This window comes from Pocillopora damicornis, chromosome 9 (genome assembly GCF_964200805.1).
Source record: "Pocillopora damicornis chromosome 9, jaPocDami1.2, whole genome shotgun sequence".
Lineage (NCBI taxonomy): Eukaryota > Metazoa > Cnidaria > Anthozoa > Scleractinia > Pocilloporidae > Pocillopora > Pocillopora damicornis.
In genome coordinates, this window is record NC_142678.1 from 4,784,040 (window position 1) to 4,790,391 (window position 6,352).

The window sequence follows — 6,352 nt, forward strand, 5'->3', positions numbered from 1 at the left end:
GTTTTTTTTTCTGTCTTGTTTGAGTTCTATTCGGCGTGGTTGTTTTATTCTGTTGTTTTGCTTGTCTTGTTTTATTTTTGTTTTGTTTTGTTTTGTTTAATTTGTTTAGGCTTTTGGTTTTTTGTCTGGTTTTTTTTTCTACCGTCACCGTTGTCTTTTTATCGACACCATACAGATTGAAATAATGTACAACCCTGCCAACTCGATTTGTCATGAAACCTGTGAAACAGATAGGGAGTTTGAGTGGCTGAATGAATGAAAATTGCTCTAGAAGGGAACTGTTTGAGTTTGAGTTTCTCTGCAGCCCTCCAATGAACTTTACTAAGGTTAAAATCAGTTTATGGCCAATTGTTGCATTTCCACTCATCTCGGAACCGAACGAATCTGACTGAAGAGCTTATGGGTCCGACAACCAGGGTCGCGAAACTAATTTGAATTGCAAATTATGTTCCTATTCAATATTCATATTTGTTGCCAGTCTGGCACGTGGAAGGATTTTGAAAACTGCAAGCCAGAAATCGTGGGGTCTTGTTTAGCTTCACTGGGGTAAAGAAGCATTTAATTTTCGGCGTTATTCTCTTCGAAGTCGTCAGTTTTGAGGACGATCGTCGACGTCTGTTTCTTCGGGATTGCTGAATGGATTTGTTTGGATTCGACGTCGAGGAGTGATGGATGTCGTCACTTTGTCACGAATTTTCGTCAAGGTAAATAACTCTTGTATTAATAATTTTCGATATAAATTCGGTGTTCATGGTTTTTTTCCTTTCCCTTATGTACTGAATGATCGACTGAGTTGAATGTAAAGGGAAGGGCATGTCGCAAACTGTACAGTGGAAGTCATCCTACGGCATGTGATTGCAGCCATGACAGTTCTTCTTGGATCATGGGACTTCATTGCAATACAGCGAGATGTGTACTTTATTGTTCGTGTATTGATCGCAGTTTTAATCATGTTTACCTATATTTGTGGACCTAGTTCTATCTTATTAGCATGTTATATTATGTTCACGATGTTTAACGATGATTTTGTTTCAAACACGCCTAATATTTCGTCTCCCACCAATCATCGTCTCAGAAAAAGAGAGGGTGAGAGATCGTCAAAGTACTTCAACCCTTTAACTCCCAGATCAAATTTGTAATTCTCCTTATTGTCAACCATTCAATTCTTGTAATGTTAGTTCAGAGAATTTAGTATTGGATCAACTAATTATCCCCATACTGATATATTTCTTTATTGTGAAGTTTTATATGAAATAATTCATATTTGTACTGCGGTTGTAGATGAAAGTGAAATGTGATCTTCGCAGTAAATTTTCCAATTTAAGCAACTGGAAAGAAGAAGCCTGAAAAAAAAAAAAATCAGGGCTTCAACGGGATTCGAACCCGTGACCTCCGCGATACCGGTGCGATGTTCTACCAACTGAGCTATGAAGCCACACATTGGGAGCGAGGTCAATTTATTGATTTAACTCAATAAATTGACCTCGCTCCCAATGTGTGGCTTCATAGCTCAGTTGGTAGAACATCGCACCGGTATCGCGGAGGTCACGGGTTCGAATCCCGTTGAAGCCCTGATTTTTTTTTCAGGCTTCTTCTTTCCAGTTGCTTAAATTGGAAAATTTACTGCGAAGATCACATTTCACTTTCATCTACAACCGCAGTACAAATATGAATTATTTCATATAAAACTTCACATCATTTCACTGCACGGGAAGATATGAACTCAATAAATTGACCTCGCTCCCAATGTGTGGCTTCATAGCTCAGTTGGTAGAGCATCGCACCGGTATCGCGGAGGTCACGGGTTCGAATCCCGTTGAAGCCCTGATTTTTTTTTTTTTCAGGCTTCTTCTTTCCAGTTGCTTAAATTGGAAAATTTACTGCGAAGATCACATTTCACTTTCATATTTCTTTATTCTCATCATTTATCTGGTTAGGGGGGGGGTTAACGTTAAGACATTTTACTTGATACCAGGGGCTTGTTTCCAGTCCTGATGCAGAGACTGCAGATGGTAGAAATTCCAATTGCCCAGAAGTACGAGTTGCTACCAGCAAACTGTTGTTTAATCCTAATGAAATACTAAGGGGTCATCCAACTTGGAAAAGCATCATCCCTTCGATGAGGAGAAGTGACACATCTACCCGCTTCATACTACAGAACCTGCAGCGGCTGTGGAAGACGTATCTTAAACAGAGAGAGCCTCTATCTCGAGGCGTTTTTTTAACATGTTCCTGAGTTCTTGAATGAAACAGTGCCTGTTAGCTTTAACCCTTAAACTCCCATGAATGACCAAGACAGAATTTCTCCTTACGATGTCAATGCAATATTAACCAGGTAAGTGATGAGAATAAAGAAAAATATCAATTTCGAGATAATACGTTGATCCAATATTAAATTCTCTGAACTAACATTGTAAAAATTGTATGGTTGACAGTAAGGAGAATTAGAAATTTGATCTGGGGGTTAAAAAGTTAAGGTTTAGGGTTCAAATTTATTCTAACATAGGCGTCTATTTTAGAAATGTTTATTTCCTGCTCCATTCGACAAAATTATCGATATTAAACGTGAGTACTCAAACAGAGTCTGTTTTTCTGACAGCGTCAAGCATGAGATGGAATGACCTGGAGATCAAAAACTGCATGGGACGAAAGCAAAATGGACAGCATCTTCAAGGTTGGCTATTTAGTATTTTCAGAGCTCTTTTTATAGGGCATGTAAACCCAAAAAACGTTCATTTTCTTTTCACATAGATGTTTAGTAAATATATCAAGTACACCAAAAGTACCATTCGTTTTTTCTCGAAAGTCCATTTTCACTTTGAAAAAGCTCTTCCAAATTCGAAACATTCGCCATTTTGAATGGCGCCATCTTTCCTGTGACGTCACGGGTGGAACCTCCAAAGTTTCGTTTAATAATCGCGTGAGACACGGAGTCTTTTCCACAACCGTTGTTTGCCGGTCTCGTCATGATTTTTTTTACTCACAGTTTGCTTCAATATACTCAGTTTTTTCATAATGGTAAAGCGTTGTGTCGTCCAGTTTTGTACTGATTCAAACAAAACGGCATACAACGCAAATATTTCCAAATGGCGCAAATTTGAAGCCACAATTTGTGAAACTTGTTCAAATGAAAATAGCCGATTTCGTCGAGCCGTTCGAATATTCTGTTGTTTGTAGCAGTCATTTTTCTTCCTGGTGTTGTACCGACAATTCAGGCCCTACCAGAAGCAAATTATTCGGAACTATAAACAGCTAGCTGTAGTACTGTATTATTAAATCAATGACAGAAACAACTCAAGCAAATCGATCTCAAAATGTAACAAAACAGATGAAACGGAAAACATTTAGCTTACTCGTTTCCGGTGTGATTCTCTGTGCCTTACTGCTGCCTGTACGCGTAATAGGCCGTCTCCAGCACCCAGAAATTGAGGCAAATTGACTAAAACCTGGATACTCAGTGATACAACTTATCTGGGTTTCAGACCCTCGCTCCTCTACTTTTTGCCACAATTGCCCGATTTCCGAACGACAAACACTTTCACGAGTTGTCGGCATTGGTTGACAAGTTCCACACTCGCACCTTTGACAATTTTATATAAAACACCCTCGGAAGCTCAGCGGGTTTAAAAAATTTCTGTTGCATTCTTTTAGATTGTGCCCTTGCTTTATTGGATTTTCATATCAAATACAAGTAAATCACACATTAAATTAGATACCAGCCTGAGTTTCCGAGGAGGTCGCATCACTGTCAACACTGTGTTCGTGCGGATCGCTTCGGTGAACCCTACGCAGCTCGTATTGTTAAGGACCTGGCCCAGACTCTCCTAAAGATTCTAGATCATCCCCATCGCCGTCATATACTAAGCTTAGGGCATTAGAGTCGCTGTCTTTTGAAAAACATCTTCGAACTACCGCAACTTATACGGGCTACCACACCAGTTCTACTAGGGAATATGTGTTGCGCAATATTTTAGTTCCACCGCTTACGTCACGATTCTCGCTATTGTTTTTACGGGCAATGGAATTTCAAGTGAAAATGCCGATTTTCTCCTAAAATAAGTCGAATTGGACAAAACAAACTTCAGATTCGTTCTCTACGCCACTTTTTACATAGTACGAGAAAAACATGTATTTTTGGGTTTACATGCCCTTTAAGCAATGATTATGTTTTGCATAATAATAGCTTTTTCCGCAACCACATGAGAGCCTTGGAGTCAAATTATCAAATATCTGAGCTCTTGAGGCCAAAACCAAGTCACAGTGCTCCAAAAGTTTATAGTTATCAAAATGTTTTTTTTTTTTTTTTTTTTTAAATTTGTGATTCTTTTAGATCCCTGATTTGTTAATGGTCAAAAACGCTTTTTTCGTTGAATGAGAGTTGCTTTGCTCAAGCTTTTTTTTCTCGAGCCTAAGTATGCCTTGTAGAATCGCTGAGTTTTTACGAGATCTGCCGTAAAAATCAAACAACCAGTTAAAAGATACTCAGCGAATTCTTACACACCAAAACGTGGAATAAGTTATTTCTTACCTAGCGCAAGCTTACATGTATTTCTTATGAGGCGCGAAAAGCGAAGCAGTAAGGTTTAATTTTTGAACTTTTTGCTTATTCAATAATAGATATAGGAACTTAATGAAATGCCAGAATTCTCCAGACTAAAACCATTTTAAAAAATACACTCCGAAAATTGACATTTCTTAAATTGTTCAAAGGATTATTCATTTTCAAATCAGACAAATAAGGGTGTGATATTATTAATATGAAATATGTAATGAAGCTCATTCTTGTGGCTAACACCTAAGTTGGTTGCCGGGTTAAATAACTCAGCTTGAATCTTGGATAAATTGAGTCCGTGCTTTAAGTTTTCCTTCTGTGGTACATATTTATTGGGTACTTTTGCAAGAGATTTTATCTGATGAAAAAGCACCGAGAAAAATAGTAAAAAATAGTACTCTAAAGAAACTGATTGAATGAAGAAATATAAACGTTGAAAACTATCTTGCTCGGCCTGTATCCAAATTTCGTGAAACCGTCGTCTTATGTTGTGATGATGCTAAAGAAATCGAGTTTTTAATGTAATAAAATCAAGAATTGGTTAAAAAATATTTAGGAGGACCGGATTCATTAAACTATGATGAATCCGTTCCTTCTGTGTCATCTAAAGATTATGATTACTTTTATCGTGAATGAAGGACAAAATAAAGTCTCTGAATCGCAACACAAGTTTTTTCGATTCGAAGAAGGAAAAACGAACGTAATAGAGCATACCAACAAATTTGCTATCGAAGGATCACAGTTTCCTTTGAGCTTTTTATGCCAGTGCTACCCCTGGACTGAAACTGATCATTAGGCCTGATCGTATACACATTGCAGGGCGATCGGGAATTCAGTGAGCTCTGAAAAGAGCTCCCGAACATCAACGACTTGGTGGTCGGTGCACGCCATCAGGATTCACTTCGTCTGTAAAGCGAAGGTGTGACTAGTGAAACACGTAGCACTTTTAAAATTCACGACAATTGTGAATAATTGTACAAGCGCAAGTGTTTCAACAATGTTTGACTGGCGTATTTTTATTCATGGCTCGCTCGCTCGCTCAAAACGCGCCATTTTTGAACGCAACTTCGACTAAAAATTTTCAAACTGAAAAGGATAAAGGTTCCCGTTGGCCAATTTTCGAAATTAAAACAGTTTTTTCTAGGGGAAAGATTGATCTGCCATTTGCCGTGCGTTGATTTGTCGTGGGTAATAAGGGTTTTCAGAAAATCGCTCTTGAAAATGACTTTCACATTAAAAAATGACCGAATTTGGAGTATTTTCAAGTGCAAAAGGATAGAGCTTCTACTTCGTAAAAATCGTTCATTTTAGGTGCAAATTGTAAAAACATCTTTAATCTTCAAAAAGCCGTGCGTACGAAGCCGAGTGGGGTGTACAATTCTCATGCTGTTGTCGTTAGTTTGGAGAATTTGGTTTTGGATCAACTGATAACCTAATGGATATTTTTCTAAATTCTTATCACTTGTTTGCTTGATATTGTAAGGAGAAATCCTGTCTTGGTCACTAATGGGAGTTAAAGTTATTGGGGACGCTTCTGTACTTCACGACCAACCCCTCGAAATCATTATCGCTTGAAAAAGCAAGCCTAAGAATATTCCACTAATTTATTGATTCATTGCGCATTTTCATTTTCTCGTAGATGGACTGGTGAACATCCTAAGCAAGAAAGACTAATTACTAAGGCGCAAAGCAGATAAAGGACATTCCTCTCCAGATCACAACGAGTACCAACCAGAAACTGAAAAGGCTCGAGGCCTAACGTATTTATTTCGCAATTTTGTGAGACATTGTAATCACCTT